The sequence below is a fragment of the Vanessa tameamea genome, chromosome 13 (genome assembly GCF_037043105.1).
Source record: "Vanessa tameamea isolate UH-Manoa-2023 chromosome 13, ilVanTame1 primary haplotype, whole genome shotgun sequence".
Lineage (NCBI taxonomy): Eukaryota > Metazoa > Arthropoda > Insecta > Lepidoptera > Nymphalidae > Vanessa > Vanessa tameamea.
The window spans coordinates 10,353,277-10,378,368 of NC_087321.1; the positions used below are offsets into that span (position 1 = coordinate 10,353,277).

At 32.3% G+C, this 25,092-nt stretch overlaps 1 protein-coding gene across 5 annotated transcripts in view; it reads left to right on the forward strand.

The window, feature by feature from the left end:
* The window catches only part of LOC113396502 (calmodulin-A-like), a 224,856-nt gene that overhangs the window by 76,609 nt on the left and 123,155 nt on the right, over positions 1 to 25,092 (forward strand). For 3 of the 5 annotated variants that reach the window (XM_026634463.2, XM_064216765.1, XM_026634464.2), the window contains exon 1: positions 13,576 to 13,882. The exons of the other annotated variants lie outside the window; for them this stretch is intronic. The gene's annotated coding sequence lies outside the window, so the exon portion shown is untranslated. Of the gene's footprint in view, positions 1 to 13,575; positions 13,883 to 25,092 lie in introns of those variants that run through there. 5 annotated transcript variants of the gene reach the window in all.

Genomic DNA, 25,092 nt, shown 5'->3' on the forward strand with positions numbered 1-25,092 from the left:
AGCGTCGGTTACGTTCGGTAATAATATTAGTTAAGATATTATTTTGCATTATGTGCATAATACACCGTAGTTTCTACTAACTATTCCCATAAGGTCTTAATCAAAGCAAAAGTTCTTATTGGTTTCCAGGATTTCCAGCTTAATCGGCAACGAAAATAAGATTACCTGAGAGGTGGAAAAATACTCGTGTAGCGGTAATCCTTTGGGATTAACATTGATGCGATATATATATTTATTCTGTAGTAAGGACTTTTTTTTGTTGTTGATGGACAATTGTTGTTTGAGAATTTTTGCTGGAAATATATTTTTTGTGCCTAATTTGACAGATTTATATGCTGCATAGTCTATATATGAAATCTATATAAGATGTTTAATATATGTTATAAAAAGATAATATTTTTACTAATGCAAATTAATTAAAAATCACATTAATTTAATATGATGTCACGCTGCACACTTACGAACTGTCAGATAGATTTGGCTGAGTATTACACAAGCCATCCAGAATTGCTAAGGAATCTAGAATCCGACAGATAACAACCCTTGAAGGACATATTCCTGTTCAATGAGGATGGCGCCTGGAATCTACGACTTCAAATGAAGACCGATTTTTATATCGCCCAAAAATATCTTAAAAATTAAAGTTAGATACTTTCTGGTAATAAAAATATGCAGACGCATTAATATAACAAATACTAATTAAATAGTCATCAAAGGCACGGACAACATATCGGGCAGTAGGGGGAGGTTCCGTACTGTGATGTACCAAGAAATACCTATACTGTTTTCGTTTTTTTTCAATACTTGGGTTACAAAATATAGCTTTTTGCTAAATAGCATGATTCTAGGCCAACGGTATGATCTTGATTCTCTTTGCGAATCTGTGGAAAATGCGACATAAACGACCATATATTTTGATTGCGTAGACTTGGAGTCTTGGACTAAAAGACCGCAGATTTACTGATATCTGCGGTCTTTTAGAGCTGTGAAAACATCAAACCTCCAAGTCTACGCAAATACTGATTTGTTATTAATTTTAACTTCGTACCCCTACGCGTTCCTGAAGGGTCTTGACGGACAGACAAGGAAGTGGTCTTATATGGGTTTATTTGTGTCCTTTAGAGGTACGGAATCCTAAAAAGTAAGTCATTTCAAATGACAAATGTACATTTTTCATTGCATTTCATGCAGGGGTTTTCGTGTTTTTAGACGACCATATCATTCGAATTTACCAATATATAAATAAGTTATTTTCGGTGCTGTTCGTAATAAGCTTAAGTTGACGTTATGTGTATTTGTTTGTTACATTTTAATAAAGCACTTATTTATTACTTAATCACTAATATTGCAAATGCGAACATAATTTTGTTTGTTACGTTTTAACGTCTAAACTTCTCAAGCAATCAACGTGAACTTTTGCATAAACGATGTCAGGGGGAAAAGGACAAAGTGTATCAAACGTTTCTCATGAAACTAGTAATAAAAGGTATTATTACAGTAGTAGGTACTTACTCTAACTAGTACATTAAATACTAGGTATGCAACGATGTGTGTTTATTATGTATGCAAATGTCTAGTGATCCAGACTATTGATGAACATTAGTTCATAGAACATAGCGTTAGCGCCGCAAGTACGCATTTACAAAATTCAATTAACATGGATGGTCAAACGATTTTAACAAAAATGTTCTTAGACAACATTAACCGCCAGCAAATTTCCCACTGCTGGGCTATGGCCTCAAATGTTATTATTATTACACTGATTAAAAATAAAGACTGGATATGCCGCATGGCGTTTTTTTAAATTCCAAAATCGATTTTTTTTGTGATTCCAAATTAAAGTTAAAATCTTTCATCTACCACCACTTAAATTATTTTTAATTATTCTTTAACCTTGCGAACTAAGATATCTTATAACTGTAGTTATACTGGCCTACTCATCCGTCAAACCGGAATACAAAAATAGTAAGAATTACTGCTTGGAGGTAGAATATATAATTATTTGGTTACCTTTAAAAGGCTTGGACAAAGCCCGATAGCTAAGTTAAAGGTTATAAATATGTTTTACAGTAAGATTAATACTTATAACCTTACATTGTACTACACTATACTTTTGACATTATTAAAATTGAAACTGACCTGGAGGCGGTCGTATTATTCCCAAATAGAATATTCGTTGGTTTTGTAATATCCTCTAGCACCCAAACGTCGTTTAACTTGGGGATTGTGTAATCTAGAGTCTATCTATACGGTTCCTTTTAATTTTTTTTTGTAAGTTTGGAAAAAAGTAAGCCGCGTCAAGAGGCCAGAGGGTTAGACGAATATAAATAAAAAACTCTAGACGAAATTAAAATAAATAAAAGAAAACCATAAAGTATAATTTTGCGAACAGTATTAAATTTATGAAGTAAAAAAAAAAACAAATAAATCTCATCATTTGTAACACAGACTTACTAAAGGAAAACAATTACCTTTATAATATTATAACGTCGGGCATTCCCTTTGTGATCGCAGACAATAACGTATTTCTTATATCTTTGAATATTTTACTGAAAGGATCTCTTCGCTGACGAATTGTGTTTTCCAATTTCATTTAAATTATACTTACAATTTATATAATTTATCTCGTATAGTATCTATAGTATTGTTATTTGAAAGGAATAAAAAACTAAAAATTATATTTCATGGTTATATATTATCCAATTTTACTTGGTGGTACCGTTCGATTATCATATACTAGCGACCTGGCTCCGCACGAGTGCAATGCTGATACTAAATATAGTACAGAATATCTTTATATACAACGTTCACAATTTTTTTGTCATTATATACAGATCTTTATAAATCTGTAACATCTTCGTAAATATCTATTTAAATTACATGCCTTAAAGGGACATATGTATTTAAGGTTTGGATAAGGATTAATGTTGTATTGCTTCAAATCGCTTCGGAAATAAGCCATTATTTCTCCTAAACAGTAAATGATAAAAAATGGTTATTGTGGGATATCCCTTAGAGATAGACATATACCATAGTGGACCTTTTAAAGTCCTTTTAAAGATGTACAATACTGTAGGACAAAATTTTGATCTCTCTCGTAGGGTTCAGCCAGCATTTGCAATTTAAGCGCAAAAAATATATTTATTTACGACATCACATTAGAAACTTCTAAAATTCTTTTCAACTCATTAAAGTTTTGAACTTTTTTTTATCACACTTTTTTTGAGACACTTTTGGAACATATTAATTTCTACAATTGTAATTTTAAGTGTATTTTTGTACTTTTTGTGAGAAATAATTGTTTCTAAACCGAAAATAGAGTTTGTGAAATAGTTGATTACAGATCGATTTTTTATTTTTCCAATTTTACGAGGAATGTTGTATATGGAACTTTTACTATCGGTATGAGCACAATATTGTAACTATTAATAATTATTAATTTTAAAGATTTAGCTGAAATTATGCACAACGTCTAGAACTGATCGTAAAAAATATATGAGGTATAGTTAATGTGCATTACGAGTTCATATATATATAAATATTCGAAAATAAAAAAAATCATGTTCAACGCCATCTAACGACCTACAGTGAAACTGCAATACACGTTTCAGCAAGCTGGAACATTATGGCTACTGAAAAATAATCTGCATCACTTCATAGATGGCGCTAGTTCTGTTTCTTTAAAGATGGGTGATAAAACTAAGACAATTAAAATTAGTCTTTAGTTAATAAGTAAAAATAATTAATTAATAGATTGTTTTCTTATTTTCAGGTACGTATCACAAATTTTCAGAATATTAATCATTTTATTACAGTATACAGGGTGAGTATTAATTTACTACTACAACTTATTTATTTAAAAAAAGGCGTAGTCGCATACGATTTGAAACATCGGACATATCCTTTAAGGAATGGTTACTAGAGATTCAAGTTTTGTTTCATACGAATATCAACAGATTCATTTCAGTAGTTTCGCCGTGAAAGAACATCAGACAGACAGATAGAGCTGTTTTCGCACACATAATATTAGCATAGATAATAAATAACTTAATATGTGGTGAATCATAGAATTAAAATTTTTATTTACCTGCTGTTAGTAGCACTTTGTGCATGCCCTGCAACTGAGTGGGTGGTACCTAAACCCACCCACACATCAATTATTCTACCACTGAAGATCAATACTTTAAATTGATGTATGTAGTTTGAAGTGTATTTGAGCTATGTTAAATTACAGACACAAAGAACATTTATATTATAGTTTGTGGTGGTTTGATGATGTGCGAAATATTGTGAAATACTACCAGTATTTCACAACCTAGAAGGACAATATTACAGAAATCGTAGCTCCATAAGCAATAAGTTTTGGTTTATGTATTACTTCAAACGATAATAGATTTTTTAATTTTTGTTGTTTCCTTCGACATTCTTTCGTTGCACTATGTTTTTTTTATAAAGTGGGTAAGTGGACTGACATTTGCCCGTCCACTTACTGGTGCATGTGCATAAAATACTACTTCCTATCAGATGGCCCATTTGGGCTATTGTTAAGTTGTCCCCACCGCCCACGTCGGCGCTGTAATAAATTACCAACCTTGACAACGATGTTATATCTGATACCTGTAACCCTGGCTCACTCTCACTTCAAGCCGGAACATAACAATACTAAGTATTGCTGTTTGGCGATAGAATATGTGACCAGATGATGTTCTAGACGGGCCCTACCAATATGTATTTATTTCATTAGGTTTTTGTGTAAATAGGATGAAACGTGGTAAAATGTAAACTGTCCGCTCGGCGAAAACCACTAGATTCATATACATGACGAAATAAAAGTTTTATATATAAATAACCCTGCCCTTATTAAATCGTGCGAAACCGGGACCGATTGCTAGTTAAAGATGATAATAACAGAAAATCCACTCACAGAAGAAAAATCACAATTCATTCAATTTTTTTTTAATAATTGTAATAAGATAAATTTTCTGATATCAATTTCTATAACAATCCATGTATATTCTATAAATGTATTCTGTCTGTCTATTCATTACCACATAACAGTTAAACCGCGGAACGGATTGTAATGGAATTGAACATAGAGGCCTTTAGATTAGCTGTTGGGGACCTGAGTGAGCACGTAACGAGAATATATTTCTTTTACAAGATTTACGGTTGACGTGGGGTACTGGCGAAGATTACCTTATCGGGAAAAACTTTGATTGATTTAAAATTAAATAGTAATTATATATATCAATTAGTATATTAACCTAAAGAGGTTAAAATATGCCGAGTGACCAATCTGGCTTTAATAAATACAATATATTTTATGTTTAAAATATAATTACTATTAATGCCAACAAAATAATCCCGTTTAGTAATAATACTGTTGAAAGGTGTTTTGACATTTGTTATACATTTTAAAGAATATTTTGAAATTCAAATAGCTGTGCTTATCATCAGGAAAACAGTGCACGTTCTAAATTTCGTAACAGCTGCGAATTATATGAGATAAATTATATTTTCAACGGCAAAACCGTTCCAAAATTCACCGACTTATTGGGGAAGATACAATATCTTCTAAAATCAACTATAAATTTCAAGAATTGTGTTATATTTGTTTTGTGGAAACGAAGCTAAATATGAGGCATTAATTTATTAAAATCTACATATATTATATATCGCAACGACCAGTCTGTTTGTATATCATATTCAAACCGAAGGATCAACAAACCTTAGATTTAAATTTTCGATACTATTATATTATGTACAACAAACAGTTCTTGATTAATATAATATCTTAATTTATTCTATATATTTGTGTGTACGTATAACACGTAATAAAAATATTCAAAGAAATTAAAAAAAAAATTGATCGACACGACGTCATGATCGATTAGAAGTAAGAAATGCCACTGGTTTAGAAAAACTCAATTTTTTACTCTGTCTGTCCCTAACGAAAATTTACCTTACGAAATTGTCGTCAATTGGAAATGAAATTTTATGTTGTTATAATTCAGATACGTTATTACTGTATAAGGCTTGATATTTTTTTCAAAACATCATGATGAATAGCCCTAGAGGCCAGAAGGAACTCTACCGAATTACGAAAGAGAGAGAAAGACGATCGAGAGATATAACACATATCAAATGCATGAAAGATGAGGGTGGTAAGGTGTTATGTAGAGATGAGGAAATTAAAGAGCGATGGAAGATTTATTTTGAAAAGCTTATGAATGGAGAGAATGACTGGAATGGTATTCTCCAAGAGGCACAAGTAAATAAGGGATTAGTACAAGGAAAATATGGGAGAAGGTAATAGAGAGAAGATTGCGAGAAGAGAGTGAAATTACCCAAAATCAGTTTGGGTTTATGTCAGGCCGAGGGACAATGGACGCTATTTTTGCACTCCGCCAATTGTGCGAGAAGTACAGACGTGCTCACTAGAACCTGCACATGGTGTTCATTGATCTCGAGAAAGTCTATGATAGGGTGCCCCGTGAAGTGTTATGGTGGGCATTGAAAGAGAAAGGTTTGCCTGGGAAGTATGTAGAGTTAGTCCATGCTATGTACAGGGGATCCTGTACCTACGTCCGATCGTCTGCCAGCAACACCGACCAGTTCAGTGTGACTGTAGGGTTGCACCAAGGGTCGGCTCTAAGTCTTTACCTCTTCCTGCTGATTATGGACGCTCTAACGGCGGACATACAAGAGGAGGCACCCTGGTGCATGCTTTTTGCCAATGATATTGTACTGGTTGGTGAAGATGGACCTGAGATCCAGAGCAGATTGGCAACAGAAACTGGAGAATGTTGGCTTGAAAATCAGTAGAACGAAGACTGAATACATGTTCTGCGATTTCGGCGGTCTCTCCGGTCTTGAAGCCATAGCGCTTAATGGCGTGGCCCTTCCAGTCTGCTCCGACTTCCGGTATCTCGATTCACTCATTCAAGGCGATGGCGAAATAGATCGAACGGTGAAGCACAGGATTAACACAGGTGGATGAAATGGCGGCAGGTTACGGGAACAATTTGTGACCCCCGTATTCCCCTTAGACTTAAGGGCAAGATCTATGGTCAGACCTGCTGTTCTATATGGATCAGAGTGTTGGGCTATAAAAGGGATGACCGAAAGACAATTGCATATGGCGGAGATGAGAATGCTGAGAGCAATGTGTGGTGTTACGCGAATGGATAGAGTAAGGAATGAGTACATAAGAGGAAGTTTGAAAGTGGCACCGGTAACCGAGAAGCTACCTGGAAACCGGCTGTCTTGGTATGGGCATGTTATGCGGAGGAATGAGGACCATGTTAAGAGAAAGGTTTTGAGTATGGATGTGGATGGATATAGAGATAGGGGACGACCCAAGAAACGATGGATGGATTGTGTGAAAGACGATATTTTTAGAAAAATGTTACTTGTGAGATGACGTCTGACAGAGAAGTATGGAAGAAGAAGACATGCTGCGCCGACCCCAAGTAAAATTGGGATAAGGGCAGGAGGATGATGCATGATGATCAAGTAAATTATTCATTAAATAAAAATAGTACCTACTAAAGACACTAACATCTTCATAACATCATCATAAAAATACCATATTTTGGATTAAACAGAATCGAGGAAGAAATTCAGATTCTAAATATTGTATAAAACAAAGTTGCTTCCTGCCGTTTGTATGTTCAGATCTTTTAAAGTACATAACGTATTTTAATACGGTTTTCATCAATATACAGAGTGATCCAAAAAGAAGATTTACATGATAGTAGAGAAAAGCTGAAACCTGCAACAATTTTTTCTCTTTATGTTTATTCTTCAATCTAAATGTTCCATTATTAGTATAGAACAAGATTTCTGCGCGGTGATCATCTAGACATAGGACTCTTATGATCGTCAAATTTAAAATAAATCTGTGATAGATAATTAAATACATCTGAATTGATAAAAGCTAATTTACTGCGTGTTATTGCTTTAGTAAATAGAACGAAGATTTTGGATAACTATTTTAACATCCGATTTCATTTGTATTATTTGAAATCCCAACCCATGATTAAGTACCTAATTAGGTTCTGAATTATTTTCCTTAAAAGGAAATCGTTTTTTTTTTTGTACAACAGGAAAATACAGAATAAATAATAATAATTCGTTTTTATTTCGTCCTCATAATATTGCGTTGATTCAAATGTTCCTGCGACTGGGTCAGGTGTGTCTTGCCCAATGCTATGTTATCTTAATGTAAATATGAGTCAGAATTGAACCCACACATCCAAAATTATCTCAGAAAACTCAGTATGTTCCCTAGGTCCTCATTTTCGGTTAAATAAAAGATATTCATTGGATTTTAGTAACACCAATTACAGTTAGAATTTAAAAATTCTAACTGTAATTGTGGATGGTGAAATAAAATATAATCAATTTTTAGTAGACATTCTCCTTCAATCCTTATATACAGTGATCACAATGTAATCACAATGTGATCACTGTATATAAGGATTCCTCTAGTAAGTATATTGTTATTACATTACACTTTTCACTATCCCAATGTCACGTAACTAGGGCATGTAAATTTGTGCTAATCCTGTTTACGCAGAGCAGATTGCGTCAATAAATTACCATCAAGTGCTTGTTTTTGTCCCGCTATTTTAGTCCACGATGGCCGGGAAACGGTAGCAGCTAAAACAGTGCGAATTAGTATACGTTGTGCTGTTTTTTTTCATTTACTAAATGTAGAGATAACAGCTTGTCCTATAGCTGGACAACAGGTTTTTTCAAAGGATTTATATGAAGCTGTATTATTGTAGATTGGGTTGTTGAGTGATAAAAAATTAGTCGTCACGGCACAGACTTTTAAAAAACCATATTGTGTTTGATATGCTATTTAAAACACGTTGATATATGAGTAAAGAATAACCTGTTAATGTCTCAAGAATACAGGGCATACGTCACAAGTTCACACCTTAATTAGGCTCAGAAGATATTTCATCATTCTGAGTGGTCATTTAAAAATATCTTTTATTTACATAAGAATTATAAATCACATTAAGCTCTTAAATATATACAAATATGAATTAATAATAGTTACTGTACAAATCATGCAACACATGGAAAGAATGCTAGCAGCATTTCCCCATTGAATAGCAATTCCGATCCTCTAGGCAAAAGACGACCCAGCCCTCCTGTCACCGGTGGAGACAACAAGGTAAAGGTGTTATACTTTTAATGAAGCTTTTTGCTCTATTACTCCAACGTCCAAGTGTTTCAACAGTAAAAAGGACAAAAACATAATCAAAACGAATTAAAAGTACATCGATAAATAAATAAATATAAGTAAATAAATTAATCATGAGAAATATTATAAATATTTACTTTACTGACGACTCTCAATAGCTTCTTTAAAATTGTAATTTTTATTTCGAATACTACCAATATTATTCGTGTATTGTATTTATTAGCATTCCTAATTATCAGAAAATACAGTAGAAGCGTTAATTCTGCATATTGTATCATGTATTTGCTCATTGTTTTAAATAAATTGATCTATTCTCAATATATGACGACCTCCGTGGTCGAGTAGTGTGTACACCGGTTTTCATGGGTACGCCACTCCGAGGTCCCGGGTTCGATTCCCGGCCGAGTCGATGTAGAAAAACTTCATTAGTTTTCTATGTTGTCTTGGGTCTGGGTGTTTGTGGTACCGTCGTTACTTCTGATGTCCATAACACAAGTGCTTTACCTACTTACATTGGGATCAGAGTAATGTATGTGATGTTATCCAATATTTATATTTATTATATGCGAGACGAATAAACGTTCACGAACATAAAAATATAATTAGAATTTAAATAGTTTAAAACGCAGAGATTCGTTAATTATTTTACCGTTGGATGATTAATATTCGGTCACAAGTTAATGAGGCGATATCATTTTAAAGCAAAGTTTGGGTATGGTGGACGTTACTTGTTTGAGATGTGAATATGCAAATACTAATAAGTTAAATACGTATACATAATATATTACCTTAGTTTAACTTGAAAGCGGCCAACTTAAATAGATTATATTTTTAAAAATAAGCTCTATCACAATAACTTCGCAAATAAATTAACTTCTTTATAATATTAGTATTACTTTAATATATATGTATGTCATCGATTATGAATAATTATTAACTTAGATGATTTTGTTGTATCTGTGGGGTGTGAACGCCGTGACGTAATGAGTCACGTGATCGGAATCGTTTGAAGGGACAACTGTCACATTTTGAATTCTTTTGAGAGCGACGACTCGGAAGCTAAACTTTATTATAGAGAGCGATACAGTTCGGGCCTTCCAAACGGGACCGTTGCCGCGTTGGTTCGCGCAACTCGGATAGTTATAATATACCTACTTTATAATTTGAGATTGCTGATTACCTACATAAAGTACAAGAATTGTCATATTGTATCGTCGTGGTTAATTGACTGAGATCTACGCCATGAACCCTGTACCAGAAGCTCGTACCGATGACGGACGTGCCGCTGATCTATCGCAGTCGCCGTCGTATATGTGTATATATCTTGGCACTTTTCTCGTTTGGATATTTTTATTTGAAGAGACGAAAAGCTTGGACACATATATATTATTTTTATTACAATGGCCATATATGGTGTAAAGTATTTTTACCTCCTTTTATTGCGCTCTGGTCTTGCGTTCATCTTGTTTCTAAAGGTAGCCATACACGTTAGAGTGTGTGTTAGAGTGAGTGTGTTTGTCAGGTTGGTCTGTTTTGTTGAACTGTATACGTAAAATGGAGCGTGTTTATTGAACTCTAGTGAAAAAAAATGAGTTTTAATATTTTTTGCCTATGGGTATATCTGAGCAGTAAAATATTACGAACGAAACCGACCATGGTTAAAAAATATTTGTCTGAAGATGCCTTATCTAATAACTATAAAAATTAAACATATTTTTATTTTATGTACCAAATGGCATCAAATTGAATTTTTATACTGGATTGGATGATGGATATTGTCATCATAAAAAAAAGTGTGAGTAACATTCAGATTCATCGGCTTGGATAACCTGTTTTAAAATTCAGAAACAAAGCTTGACACCCATGTTAAGAAATTAAATAAAGGTTTTTTAAACATGTGAAAATCGGGGATTTCTGATTGGCAAAAAAGTAGCCACAAGATGCCAGGCAGATGTAAAACATCGAAATTGATGATTACTGTAAGAATTTGAAAAATAAAAGATCAATTATAATAGTGTCGTTTTTTTTTTAATATAATAATATGTAGAAACGAAGTATTGTTGAAAGGGGCGTAGATATCGACGAAGAGATGATGGCATCAAAGAGCATCCGAGTTGGCCTTACCCCAAAGGTGCGTCAAAAGAGGTTCCACTGTAAAATCTCCTTTAATCGTAGTTTACAGATAAACCTAAGTGTATATTTATCTACCAAAATAGTAGAGACTTCTGTAAGCGAGCCCGACTCACTACTAACTACCGATAAAATATATTCCTCTTATAAATAACATCTGTCATTGTTAATTTATTTTCGGTTTCTATATTTGAGAAACAATTAATTTTGAATACGAAGCGTAATTCAAAATCATCCCAATATAAAATATTCATTTCGTTGAGTCCACGCGTGACGTAGAAACTTTACCGTTCGTTAATCTTAACTCAAAAACGATCGTTTTCCAAAATTATACGATTCGTTAAATATAGCAATCCGGCGTGAGTCGTTTCCAACATATTATTGTGATCCGTAATTGATGTCGTTAAAAGAGCTTTAACTGTTTCAAAAAACACGCATCATTTAAGGATGCGATGCGACAAATTGTAAATGTGTAAGTAATCAATTGTTTAAATATTAATTAGTACATTATTTTTTATTTTTATTTTATTTGGGAAACAACACATACACTATATAACAATTAACCCGTGCACAAACCAATCAAGTTTCCACTAAAAACTAATTCATGTATAGCAGTGTACAAGCAATTCAGTGAACTATAAATATTAATTATCTAAATTCAAAAAGATGAAACATCAAAATAAAAAAAAAAACAGGACAAATATATAAAACAATGACTAAATTAACAAATGCATACTAACTTTCTCTTTAAATGTATTGAGCGAACATGAAAACATGTCCAAGTCATTAAACTTCATATTTTAATTCTTACAAGAGCGATAAATAAATTCATTATGAGCATTTAAGTTATGTATTACTTTAAATAAAAAACTTTGATTAGATTGAATAGATACTTTAAAAGCAATTAAAATATGTTATACAGTCGCACAGTTGTATGGCGTATGATAAACATTCATATGATAACATCAGATATGTTATCATATGTCTTATTTCAGTCACCAGCAGTGTTTACGTTAACAGAATGTAAATTTTCCACTTCTGGGCTAAGGCCTCCTCTGCCTTCGAGGAGAAGGTTTGGAGCATATTCCAATGTGAGTTGGTGGATAAACATGTGACAGAATTTCGTTGACATTAAACAAGAGCAGCCCGAGAGCACGAGATGAATTATTAACACAAATTAAGCACATGAAAATTCAGTGGTGCTTGTCTGGGCTTGAATACGCAATCATCGGTTAAGATGTACGCGTTCTAACCACTGGACCATCTCGGCTTTATTATGTAAAAATAATTTCTCATCCATCACACAATGATATGCTATATCAATAATAAAGAAAATGAGACATTTAAATGAAAAACGTATTAATTATATTTTGGAAAATAAAAAAACCATTGTTGATATTGAGTTTTTTTTCTCATCCTCATAATTTTGTCCCTCCCTGTGCATGTGTTTCTAATGTAATTCCAGCTCTGGTCTCCGAATGTATCAATGAGCGATTGATGTTTGTCAACAATTTATTATTAACTAACTTATGCGAATGCATAAATAATTAAATTACAATAAGTAATATGTTATTTTTAATAAATGCTGTATCAGCCCCGAACTTCCTTAAGTTCTCTTCCGTTCGTCGGAAAGCACGTAAATTGGTTTGTAATGCGGCTAACCTGCCCTGAATGTGAGAGATTTCTGCCTCGATAAAAAGTAAGAAGCAGTGGAGGACGCGTTTTTTATTTTATATCTCTCTAGTAGTCTTCGTTTAGAATGATGGCTGTGGGTGTAATTCAATCAGCCCAATGATTATTTTTTTTTTTTTATTTGTGTTAATTGTCCAATATTGACATAATGAATCAAATATTTAGGAGAGCATCAAAATTATACAGTTATTAACATTAAATGTGACAACATTTTGTATAATGTTATTAGTTACTTGAAATAGTTTGATTTTTTATTTATCGATTTATAGTGCAATATGAATTGATATCAATATTTTTCATGAATTTATGTGTTATTTTAAAGAAAATATATTATAAATGTTATCAAATTAAAATCTTGCATTAAATAAAAAAAATGTAACACGAAATGATCATACGGTGCTTACCGATTAATAGTCCCAACGCACCCAATACTTAAGCCTAAAGTTTCACCTACGTAATAAAATTGACGCAGGTTTTATCGTCTAGTAATGCGCGCGCAGCACTAAGCATGTACTCCCTACTCCGCCGGCAGTTGCCAGCCGGGCCGCACGCTTCTTCTTCCCCACGTAAACATTAACCCCCAAAACAAAACACGACCCTGGCTGGAAACAATCCGTATCTCGACAAAAATTTAAAAAAAAAAACAACAGAACGCGCCACAGACTCGTAATAATTATACTAACACGCTTTCGCGCCAAAACATCTGTCAATCTATCAACTTTTTAGTGCTAATAAAACATGAAGCAATAACACGGTGTTAATAGTTTTAATTACGTGCAAGGGTGGTTCGACGTTTTAATTTTTAATATTAATTTTTTTTGTTGTTGTCGTCGTGTGTATGTGAGTATTTTAAAGGCTAAGTATTTCAGCTTACGTAAGGTCTGCGGAGCAACTGTTTAAATTGCCGATATTGTTATCCTCCGAAAACGCTCGGGGAGTATTTTTTCACACGAAAAGGTCCGTATTTTTATTCAGAAACTACTTTCTTTGTTTTCGTTTTATTACCTTCGTGTAATTTCACATTTACGAGAACTTCCTAATCTTGAATGAAAATCTTAAATGAATTTATTTTAGAAGGAAAATTTATCGTACATTATCTAAAAGGGATCAGAGTAAGTTAATTTTACGATCAACATTAAAACCTTTTTCGTCGAAAACTAGTTTCCTTTGATATGCTACAAAACTGACCTTGTTAAAAAACAATTTAGCGTTTTTAATGCTTAATTTAATTAAAACAACTGTTTATAAAACAAGATGTTTTGTAAAAAACATGACGATATTTTTGTTTATTAATAAAAATAGTATTTCAATTATAGGAAAGCTTTTTCAATATAGGAAAAATTAAATCATATATATATTTTTGAATCAATATTTATTGCATTGATTTGATATCATATGTTATTTATTGTAAAATATTTTAAATCATACTATTTTTAATATTCCACTCGTTTCTATCCTTAATTCATATACATATATAGTGTACCTAATAAACTTAATTGGATAAAATCAAAACAGATTAAAAAAAAAAATTAAAATACTTTTTATCATTATTTAAATTATTCTACACAAAACCCACATCTATTAAACACAAATATTTCAAAGGTGAAATTTTACAAACCGACGAAATTAACATAAAATAAATTCAAGCTAAGTTATTTTTAATTTCAGTTTAGTTACAAGATACCTGTGGGTTTTTCGTAAAATGTTCTAAATCATGACCTACTTAAGGCTACTTGTGGAGAAAAAGTTCATATCAAGATTCGTCTCAATACATTTTTGTAGTCGTAATTATCATAAGTAAGATTGATGGACCAGTATATCTTATTATTGGCACTGTTCTCAACGTATCCACGTCAATGATTCGTAAGACCACTTAACATTGAAATAAAAAATATCTGATATATTTACGTAAATTAATTTTAATACTCTCTATTTTTTTTTTATTTGGGTAGACTGACGTGCAAATGCCACCTGATAGTAAGTGATGACCATTGCCCAGAGCCATTGGCGCTGAATTTTGAACCATTCCTTATATCGCCAATGCGCCACTAATCTTAGGAAGTCAAATGTCGCTTCCCTTGTGCCTGTACAATACTAAGTATTGGTGCTTGCTGGAAGAATATGATGTATGAGTAGATAGTACCTACTCAGACGGAATTGCACAAACCAAATGATTTTCGATATCACCTAAGTAAAATATCAGCTTACAAATGTTCTGCTGCTGTGCTAAGGTATTCTTACTGAGATCCTCAGTGAGAATTTATGTAGAATTGGTAGATTTGCATCTGAGATGAAGGAGCTAGTGTTCTTAATTAAAAGCATAAGGGAACGTAAGATGTCAGAGTTAGGAAGGTCTTGCAGGTCCATTGTCTACGAACAAAGGTGATTGTTTACTATCTAGTGGACCATTTTCTGAAAATAAATGACAACAAAACAAGATTGATCAGCGTAGCATGTCTTGGAATTGCATTTTCACTTTAATATCGGGACTGGTTTACTATCACGTCTGGCATCTTCATATAGAAGACAATAGTATGTCTGTATCACACGTTATCATATTTTGATAGGTAATCATGATTGCTAATTGCTTCATTGTAGTCGCTAGCTTCCATTTTCTGGTCATGCGTTTCCGTTTTATCGGACTGTGAGTATGAGAAAATCGAGGTTGCTTAAATATTTTTACACACTTCACGTATGGGTTGTTACCGGTAATGACCAGCGTGGTTGAAAGCCGTGGTTGAAAGTCCATCATTGTAGGATGAAAAGGATAAGTTACAATTGATATTACAAATATCTACGTATGTATGTACTTTTGCCAAATTAGCTCGAATATCAAGATACATTCATGAATTTCCTTTTAAGAAACCCACAAATAAAAATTATAACAACATTTATAGCTATGCTAAATATTTTTTATAGTTTTAATTCTGAAAAACCAAAAGCCGTTGTCAGACTTTGCTTGTATAGATATTTTTTTTAATATGGATTAAAAAAAATAATCATGGCTTATAAAAATACTTATTTGAATTCAAATACACGCTCATAATAATTAAAAAAAAATTAATAAATATATATTAAAAATTTTACTTAAAATAGGACAAAAAGCCTCTCAACAAATGAGATGTTTAATATAACATAAAAAACTAATGCGGACATAGATTAAAATACAATACTAATTAACTTTTTAATGTTCCTATGACGACGAAGAGGATGGTCATTTGAATAAAATTGCTCAGTTACTTTGATTTTCAGTGGCTCCTCGAGACATTATTCGGCTTCTTACCAATTATTTAATTTAGGGAAATGTTGCCAATTAAAAAAAAATACTTATACATACATCGAACTCTTATCGTTTCAAAATTGAATTACATAATCCATGTATAAACCGATATATTGTAACAGCGGTCACAAAAGTCAGTCTGTAATCTGGTCCCTAATAAATCTAAGCGTAGGGCATGCTTAGGGCGGCCTTAACAAAATTGGTTAATCTATCAACCTTCCTTATCTATACTGTTATATTGGGTAATATGTTTTGAGAAATGTCAATTCGTAGATAATTATACAACATTATAGTTACTGTAAGGTTAACGACGTTATTTTACAATATTGCCGATTGATACTTCGAATTAAGGTATTTTCTTTAGTTTTTCCTATATTGTATAATCATAAATATGTTTACATGTTACAATTTGTGAATGTTGTCTACATCGTATTTCTTATTATATGTCTGTCTAATCTGCGCTAATTCCAACATTTAATGTGACTTATTGTAATTTAATTTCGGACTTTCACTTAAAGGACTATATGAGCTAAACGCAAGTTTCATAATGCATAAAAGTATATGATCCAATGCAATAACAAATTCAAAAAAAATATATGATACTCTTCAGGATATATGCTAGTTAGATAGTGTTTTGAAAACGTGACCTCATTAATTTGATACAATAGAAAAAAATCACAAAGTTACCTGTAAAAAAAATTTTTAACGAATAAAAACTATACATATGCATATGCAATTATTCTGATTTTTTGTTAGATTATTCTACAAGCAATCTACTAGCGTAATAGTGTTTTACTTTTTTAGACCAGCCAATATATATTTTTTTAAATCCGTTATTCAGAATATTAGGATTATTTTTATTTCCGATAGGCAGACGTGTAGAAAAAATGAATAATTATGGTATTATTTTAATTTACGAGCGCGACAAAAACAAATACCAACAATGGACATTCTCCTTTAAATCTAATGTTAGAAAAATATAACTCATAAGACATAATAGATGGTAAGGGCAATTGCAACAATAATATAGGATTATTGTTGCAATTAGCCATTACCAATGGGATTATATGCAGTTACTGTGTATTTTGTTTGAGAAAAAGTCACTGCTGAGATCCACGTCGGTTCTTCTTGGTAGAATTTGCATTCTAAATCGGTGATAGCTTTACGTTTAAGTGTTTTGAATACTTCGTTTTAACATCCATAGTTTGCGCATTATGACTCTTCTAAAACGTGTTGTGTCTTCGCTGTAATCCTACATATTTTACTTTAAAGATTTATAAATATAAAGTATCACTACTTAATAATTCCCAGCTAGTTTTCGTCAAAATCAAAATCAAAATCGACATTTTGACGAGTCAATCTGTTATTGTTATAAGTAAATAAAATAACCGTTTAAATTTTCAATCTACTCGCGAGATTAGATCGTGATAACCTTTCAATATATCGGCTTGACCCGTTCACTCTAGCTCTCAGAGGCACCTGGCAATCCGATATCGTCTGTAAACAAAAGGTTTGTATTTCAAGTCAAAGGTTTATTGGGCGGCGGATCACGTACGAATGGTTTGAAATAGCCTGCCATGTGACGATATTATTTTGATGTTTCGAAACAATTTTTATATTAAATTGATTTAGACTATTACTTTAATTCAATATTCAATTTTCAAACTTTATTAGTTCCTAACTGTAACCTGCCCGCTTCGCAGGGCATTTAATTAACAAAGGAAGAATGATCAAATTAATTAAAAAATACTACGGACGATTCCGCGTCGATTGGTTATAGTCCCATACCGATATGTAGTTATCATGTGATTGAAGCCCAAGAAAAGAGGTTTGCATAAAAGCCTATACTGATAACCTAACTTTACAGTTGATACTACCTAGCAAAAACTACTGGAATAATTCGTAGTTGATCGAGTAGGCAGTATGTGGCAGAGCCGAATTTTCCATCTCGTGGCTTCTAAGCAAAGCACGTCTCAAGGCCTCGTTACCCTTTTGTAACTTCCTAAAATAAATACTTTTTCTACAATGTAGGATTTATAATGTTACTTATAATTATATTGTTTTTTTTTTTTTACTATATTACAAATATATGCCATAACGCTATTTAGATAGTAGAAATACCTTCATTAATATGAATTAGTATTCATTATTTCTCAATTTTTGGCCTGTTTGAGATCTCTAGTCAATGCGGGAATCCTAATCAGTTGCTCACACTGCTTAATGGATAATCCAGCTCTATGTTGTGGTTTCTGGTGGTAAATTCAACAATTGCACTAACTACTAGTAAACTTACTCATAATTACTTTTACATGAATACTTATAGTTACACTGTGGTAGGGTTTTCTGCAAGCCCAACTTGGTAGGTCTCATACATCAGATATTCTACCAAAAAAAGCAATCTTTAGTATTGTTGTGTTCTGGTTTGAAGGGTGAGTGATTTAGCGTAACTACAGACACATTGACCATCTTAGTTCTCAAGGTCGATGGCACATCGGTGATGTAAGGAATGGTTAAAATTTCTCACAGCGCCAATATCTATGGTCGTTACTTACCACCAGGTGACCTATTTGCCAATCGGCCTACCCATAACATCAAGAATAAGTTCAATTGAAATTATATAAACACGTTAACACTTTTTGTGGTATATATTATGTTATATTTAGTTTTATATAATTTTAAAATATTACATTATAGAAAATAAATCTAAATATTCTGTAACATATTTAAAATAGGTATTGATTGCATATACATAGATGCTAAAAAGTACTCGCTAGTAATATTCGCAAGGGCGTGGAGAAATTGACCCGGAATAGACCCATTTTCGCTGGAGCCCCGGGTTCTTTTCAGATCAACCTTCTAAGTTTGCTTACTCAGGTATGAAATCAGAAACTTGAACGGAATATTTAACTTATATATTTTTTAATATAACGCGTTACCGTAACATTTTTTTTATAGTCTGATATTGCGTGTAAAATATTATTTTAGTGATGTCGATAAACATTTTGAAAAGATGCTTAAAGTTTATTTGTCATTGGAATAAACTTTAAATTAAAATTTCCAAAGATTCTATATTCACGATGAGAAACATGGAAATTTTCGCAGTTGAGAAATAATTTGATTTCATGCGAACTGTTTAAATGAAACAAATTAAAGCTCTACGATTTGGACGCTCACTGAAATTGACATTTTTAATATTTTTGAAATATTAAAACGAATACAATTGTATTAACGAATGGATTCATATTTATCGGATTACATAATTATTTAATGTATACACACGCTAGTGATGCGTATTACTTTACACAAAACAAAAGGTTCGTCACTGGTGACAGGGGGGCTGGTTCGTTTTTTGCCCAGAGGATCGGAATTGCGATTCAACGGGCAAATGCTGCTAGCATTCTTGCCACCATTCCACGCGGTCATGATTTATACATTAACTATTTTTAATTTATGTCTGTATATATTCAAGGACTTAATGTTATATATTTATAAAGGTTTCGAATAGGCATATCTCCATGTTGGGGGGGGGGGGTCTGGTAATCTAGCAAAAAAAGTAAATCAATCTAATTCGGGATTGCAATGAAAAATAAAAGCATACAATGAATGTTGCTTAGTGTCAAACAGTTATGTAATTCCAAGTAATTTATTATATTAATAAAAGTAATAGCTTATTGATATGGCGCTAGAAGTTAAATGCTTTTAATGATTTTTTATGTTGATTACAGTTTTAATCTCGGTCAAAATCTAGAGTATTGTATCAAAATGTCGATGAGTTAAAAGATGAATACAAAATAAAAATAATCTAACCAGCCAGACATAAGCCATAATTATCTTAAAAAGAATACTTAGCTGGAATATAATTTACAGTCTGCTGAAATTAATCATCTTCTTCTAAATCAATCAAAAAAAACTATTCAAAGGTGATTTGAAAGCATAACTTTATTCCAATTTGTATGTATCGTTAGGCTCGGTTTCATTAAATTAAAATTCGCTCATTAATCTGCAAAAATAACGTTTGACCACTATCGACAAATAAATTTTGCGCTTGCTGATTGTGGCTTAAATGTGGCATTCATGTATGAAAACAATTCTATTTTAAAACATGTCACGTACGTTCCACTGACGGATTTCGTCTATTTCTGTACCATGTTGTAAATCTTCCAGTGAATTATTTGGTACTTTTTAAGCCTATTTTAGAAATTGGATCCTCGAAGAAAATATTTTATAGTTTTTCTATAAATAATATATTATTTTATTTGAGAATAATATGTTCACTTATTAATGTAGCTTTCGTTCACTATCAAGAAATTACTCTTAAATGATCTACTTTCGCAAACTTGTCTTGTTAAGGATCAGAATACGAAGTTAAGCCTACACTACTGCCCCCAAAGGATTAACGAATATTGCTTACGTTAAATCTTTTCTTCGAAACATTGTTTGGCTTCCTCACGAGTACAAAAAATAAAATCAAAAGAAATGTATGTGTAGTTAATTTGTACATTACTTTAAAAAAGGTGAATTTAAACTTACTGATTTTTTTATCTTTTCATAGTTCAGTCTAGTATAATTATGTTTTGTTTTTAAAAGTAGTCTTATTTTTATTGTTATTTATATTATATTATTATATCACTATTTTTCAAACAAAATACAACCGAAATTCCTTCAGCTATAGAGTAGTGAAAATATTCTAGACAGAGGTATTATAATAGTACTTATGTAACGATTTATATAAATGCTTAAGTTTGAAATAATTGATATCGAGTTACAAGAGCGTATTTTATTATTATCGGTTGGATGAAAGTATCTTTACACTTCCCACGTTCATTAGTTTACAGTTGAATTGCAAAGTAATGAACTGTATAATTAAAAAGTATTTAAATTGTATAGTTCTCAAGTCCCTGCTCCAATTTTTTAATGCAAAATATTTTCTTAAAATTTAATCAGGGTCAAATCGGAAGTATATTTCCCATATGAAACCAAATTGCTGGTAAATAGTACATATATTTAGCTTGAAATGCTAACTGTGAGTTCTTAACCTCGAAGACTTTTAACCGTTTAGTTAAGCTAATGTTTTCTTTAACAGTTGAACGAGTACTTTATCGATTCGTTCGGGAATAACTGTTATATTTCTAGCTTTCATGACTGTCGTACCTAAAGCTGCTTTATTCGTCTAGCTAGCTTATTAAGCTGGTGTTGAAATCCTAATCAGGTTAATATATAGAAAAAATTAGGATTAGTTCCAATATCACGCCTCTAACTTTTCCCTTAATAGAAAAAAGGTTTTTGCCCAACACATCTGTTTATATAAAATGTATTTTACGTTAAACTAAAATAGGAACACAGTCTTGCTCCAGATACATCACTTTTTTAACATACAAAAAAAGCGGTAAGTATTAATAATTAAAATGAATTTTTCTTTTTATTTCTAATGATTAAAGCGATTAGCGCTTCACAGCACGTAATACTTTAAGTGCTTCCTGTTGTAAGCCCGAACAGAGGCAAATTTTGCCTTAATCTGTGATTTCTATTTTTAGATTATCGGGTTTAATTTTGGCAACCGTGAGACATTGTAAAAACTTTGGCTTCCACTCCGATGCCAACAAACTCGCCCTTCATAAAAAGAGAGTGATTTTTTTTATTAAATTCAATCAGTTTTCAAATAATAAAAGTTCTAAAAATTTTGCCTTGCCCATACAAATATATTAAAGGATCTGACAAATACTCAGTACAACTACGTGAAGTTTAAAACCATAACTTCAGGTAAGCTAGTTTGGGTAGGTACCATCCGCTCATTATAATTATATTCTGCCTTTGAATAGCAATATTTAGATTTGTTGTGTTCCAGTTTATAGGTACAGTGTAACTATCGGCACATAGCAGTGGCGGACTAACAGTGGGGAACGGGCGGCTCGCTCAGGGTCTCCAGTCTCGGGGGCCCCCAAATGCATCCGCGTTCCCCTGATCAAATCCTAAACAAGACTTTAAAAATGTGCTTACCTTACCTACATAATTTCATCAAGATCAAAACACTACAATCTACAGTAATTAGAATTTTTACACATAAATAACTACTTACACTGAATAAAAAGCTTGTAAACTACTTTTTTTTTAAAGTTGTGCCTCATTCAGCTTTGCCGCTCCGGGCCTCTGACGGGCTTAGTCCGCCATTATCACAAAGGACATAATATATTGATCATTGAAGTTGTAAGGATTGGTTTATATTTCTTGCTGTGTCTATTTTGTAAGAGGTTATGTCCATTGCTTATCACTAGACCACGTGTCATCAGTCTACCTATTAAAAAAAACATTAGCCCCATGACAAATACATAAAATTGTTTCGGAATGAAAACTATAAATATAATTTGCACAATAACAGTTCCTTATTTATGCTTCCCATGTTAAAGGTTGTCTGCAAGAGATTACTTAAAGAAATAGGGCCGCATTTTTACGAATTAAATAAAATAAATTAATGTATATTTAACTTGCTTGTACGTATTGTTGTAAGCAATAAATTCTTAAAAATTTACGTATGTCATCCGGTAAGACAGAAAAATATAATAAGATTACTATCTGAAAATAAATCAATCTTATAATGTCAAAAGATTCAATTTAGATAATATAAGAATGCATAAATTTCACGTAAAAGATAAACGACAAAATATACACTATTGTATTACAAAACTAAAATTTTCGTATTTGTAAACATCAAGATTTCGTTGAGAGAAATACTTGAAAACGCAAAGATTTGACTTATTGTTTCCGTCGCGAAACTGTGACATTCGACGCGCGGGAATTGTCCGCGCGAGTAAAATTGTCCGCACGGGTAAAATTGTCCATGCTAGTGAAATTGTCGAAGAGAGTATTGTTGCATGAGACTCGTTTGTCAGAGCGGCGAATTTAAGTTCGCTGACGCCTCGTAACTGATTGAGTACCGTTTGCATAAAACATGTTTTGGTTTGTTTTTATTGTTTCCTTTTTAACATTATTTTTGTTACTACATATGTGCATATTCACATTACGGTAATATTAATTGCATAGACATTAGGAGGAAAAGTAAACTAATAAACCTAGTTTCCGACTTCGCAATGTTAATAAATGCTTCCTGGGTCACGGTATTCGTTTCTATAATAAGAAACTAATTATTTTTAACTCGACCTATTAAAAAAATCAAAAGTCATGTCATAAAAACATTGATAAAAAATGCAATAAAAGATTAGAATAGCAACATTTTTTATAAAATAAAAAGTAAGGAGTAAGTGGGCACCACCGCCCATAGACATTGACGCCGTAAGAAATTTTAATTATTCCTTGCATCTCCAATGAGCCATCGAACTTTGGAACTAAGATCCTATGCCCTTGTGCCTGTAGTTATACTGCCTCACTCATCCTTCTAACCGGAACATAACAATACAAAATATTGCTGTTTGGCGGTAGAATATGTGATGAGTGGATGGTACCTACCCAGATGGGCTTGCACAAAGGCCTAACAAGTAAACTTACCACAAAGCCCTTCCATCAAATGATGAATAAAATTAATTAAATTTATTTTATAAAATAAGACAATATATAATGTTTTGTTGACCGTACCCCGAGGCTGTGAACACGACGGAGCACAGTTGGTTGCATCGCGAAGCTCTTCATATCCCACATACATGTTATGTAATGCAAAACATGTTATATAATGATCTCATTGCTTTAAGTATAAATTGCTTTTCAATACGAGTGGTGCCAATTTTCAGTTTAATGCGGCTATTTAATATAGGCTAAATTAATTCCAACTGTATTTGAAACTGCATACATTTGTGGAATACCAACTTTTTCTTTTAGTAGGTCGTATTTTTAGCATTTCATATTAACATATTGAAATATAATTTCGAGTATTCTTGAAATTTTAGCGTTCCATTTTCAAATATTAGCCATCACCCGTCCGATTTGTGCGGCGTAAATTATATTATGTTTTTTTTTTATAAAAATTAATAAAGAAACGACGTTATCGAATTTTATGCGCGTTTTAGGATTGATCTAGTCTTTCGATCTTGAATGAGTAACAATTAAAAAAAAAGTTTAGTATAATATCGAGACTTGTTGACTGACTCATTGGTCATTGGTGGCTACATTATGAGGCTGCACGTTGATGGTAAATTCCTAGGTTTGAATTTTGGATGACCAATAAAAATTAGTTCTTCTGCCAAGAAATTTCGGTAGCAGTTCAGCAGTTAACTCTACCGTACCTCGGAAAGTACGTAAAGTTTTTCTTGCGTCTATCGTATCAGAGCTACTTTATGAGATTTTAGGAATGAAGATTAAACACAGCTTTATATATGCATTATAAGACTAGTTTCCTTTGCACTTTGGCAAGTTTATGAGATTGGTTGCCGTTAAATAAATTCAGTTAGGCGGACTTTATTTAATTTGATGAAAAATTTAATGACGTTGTAGAATAGAAAGAGTCTGCAAGGTAATTGGAAAGAGAGAAAAGTTAGTGGGTATTCGCATAAATTGCAGACAGATTATGCTGTAAAAAAATAAAATGAGACGAAAAAATGAATATTATAGTACATAATGTATTTTAGTAATCTAACATAAAAGTATAATTCAAGTATAAGTTATATGTATTCAAAGCAATGCGGCTAGAATTATCGACGATTGAGTCCTTTCCGAACTGCTTGATCCTTTGGCTTTGCGTAGAGATGTTGAATCACTCTGCATTTAATACCGATTTTTTTCTACCGCAAGAGAAAAGTTCCAAGGAATTGCTTGTATTAATTGG